This window comes from Lissotriton vulgaris, chromosome 3_1 (genome assembly GCF_964263255.1).
Source record: "Lissotriton vulgaris chromosome 3_1, aLisVul1.2, whole genome shotgun sequence".
Taxonomy (NCBI): domain Eukaryota; kingdom Metazoa; phylum Chordata; class Amphibia; order Caudata; family Salamandridae; genus Lissotriton; species Lissotriton vulgaris.
This window is the reverse complement of record NC_141689.1, coordinates 596393420-596396092: the sequence shown is the minus strand read 5'-3', so window position 1 is coordinate 596396092 and position 2673 is coordinate 596393420.

Genomic DNA, 2673 nt, shown 5'->3' with positions numbered 1-2673 from the left:
GTTCTACGCTGCCTACTTTGCGGGGAAGAATGTGTGCTAGGCATCTGTCTAACACTCCCATCAGTCATGCCAACGGATGTTGATACTTTGCTGGACCCGGTAACGGCCCATGCCATGTGTTGTCCCCAGCGGCTACCAATCCTGATGACGGCATTTATTGAGATCTCACAGACGCAAAAATGCTGCTGCTGAGGTTTGAGAAGAAACAACAGGCACGCAGGTGACATCTGATACGAACATTAATGATGTGACCAATGCTGAAGGCGATGCTTCACATCTATGTGCGGTTAATCTTCTAAACGAGGTAATCCAACTTTCACCTACAATGGTAGACGACTTTTTGTCTACGGTCATAGAATATTTAATGTTTTCTCCCAGCCCTAACACTGACTTTTCATTTTGGCACACAGTGTTCTGAGAGACTTTGAATTTGACCTTCACTTTTCAAAAACAAGGGACTAACTTTGGAACTTTTTCCTAAGATTAATTTTTTTTCTCCAAATTAGTATTTTTCATTTTTGGCACAAGTAATCTGCTTATAGTAGAACTATTCATGGAGAACAAGATTTCTTTGAATACTTCCAGAGACAATATATGACCTTGTCCGCAAAGAAACAGTTTTATGTCATCTGACATGAAATGGTTTCGGCCCTTTTTATTTTTTTTGTATTTACTAGCCATTTCATAAATGTATACATTCGTGGTTCATTCAATTAGCAATTCAAATGTACATATGTGCTTAGAATGAAACCTTGCTATAATGTGTACAGCACCAATGCATTTTTCATGTAGATATATTTTAGATATGTTTAAACATGATTAGAATTTAGTAACGTCGTACATAGGAGTGGAGTGGGTGTTGTGTATTGATTTAGATTCTGTATGAATTTCCAGATTCATGCCCTTTTATAGGTACAATTCACATTACCCTGATATAGGCATAGAAACCCAGTCCTTATTTAGGCATGGCTACTTACATCCATTCATCTACGTCACAACGAATTCTTGGAAAAACAGACTCTTAAGCTTTAGGGACGTCCCCTTGCCTGGATATTGATTTCTCCAACAACTCATTTATTATGCATGAACATTGTTAGATTTGGGGGTCTCTAGTTGGCACAGGTAGGTACTGGTGACAAATAGGGACCCTCGCCTCTAGTCAGGATAAGGGGATTACACTCCTAAAATAACCCCTGCTCACCCCCTCGGTAGCTTGTCGCGAGCAGACAGACTTATCTCAGAGGCAGTGTGTTAAGCATTTGTGACCACATACATTAATCCAGTGACAACACTACAAATGGACACCACACAGGTTTTATTTAAAAAATAAGTATATTTTATATAGAGTTACCACAAGACCATAAACAACAAAAATACACAATATTGTTACTTTAAGATGGTAGATTTAGCTTAGAAAGTTCAGTTCTTGAGATGCAACATTTTGAGTCAATGTACCTCAGGTTACGTTGCGCTTCCACGACAAGCAATGTCTCAGCGAGGGAAATGCAGCAAAGTTCAGGTGCAAAGAAATAAAGACGTGAAGATCTTACAGATGCAGCACGCTTCTCCGGGGATGCGAGAAGTTCTCAGGTCGATGCGTGGACTGCAGTTGCGACACCATGACGATGTGACGGCAGCAGCTCCAGCGGCGACACTCTTCTCCCACGATGGTGAAGCTTCGGCTCGATGCGCCAACTACAGCAGAGACATCCACGATGCAACAGCAGCAGCTCCGACGGTGGCACGCTTCTCAGGGATACGAGGTGCTCTTCTTTGATACGGCACAGTGATGGCAACAAGCTCCGACCTCGTTGCGTGATTCTTCTCTTGATGCGGTGCAATGCGACAGCTACAGCGGTGACACCCTCCCTCGGAGTTGCGACGGCTGCAGCAGCGACAAGCTTCCTCTTCGTTGCGGCACACTTCTCTCCGATGCAGTGCAGTGCGACAGTTCCAGTGGCGACACCCTCCTTCAGAGTTGCGACGGCAGGCACAGTGACGGCGACTCGCTTCTTCTCGTTGAGTCGTGCTTCCAGCTCCTTGCGGCACGCAGTTCCTCAGAAGGCCCAAAACAGCAGCAGGCACTTCAAAAGGAACTCTGGGGAGCTGGGGGTTGAAGTCTGTTGTCCCTGGGACTTCAGCAGGAGGCAAGCTCTTTTTTAACAAAGCCCATGGAGATCCTTCACAAGTTGAAAGCAAAGTACACAACGTTCCTTTCTCCTTCCTTTGGCAGTAAGGCAACCACTGCAGGCCAATCTCCCAAGCAGCACTTCAGCTTGGGAATAGTCTCTCCTCAGTTACTTCAGGTTCCTCTCAGTAAAGGTTTCTTCTTGTAGTCCAAAAGTGATCTAATTTCATGGGATCAGGGTCACAATATTTATACCCCAAAATCCTTTGTTCTCTGAGAGGAGAGGTGCCTTTGCCCAGTCCAAACCAGTTTTGAAGCACTCTGTTTACTAGACTTCTCCTTCCCTTTAACAGCGCAGGGCAGAAACATCAGAAGCCCCACAGGAGGTGGAGCCAGCATTGTGGAAGGCAAGTATAGTCCAGGAGCACTTTGTTTACAGGACTCCTTCTATTCTTTCAGTGTGCAGGGCAGGGACATCAGCCGCTCCCCAGGAGGTGAAGCCAGCATTGTGGAAGGCAGGCACATCCATATTCAAGGTTCAGGTG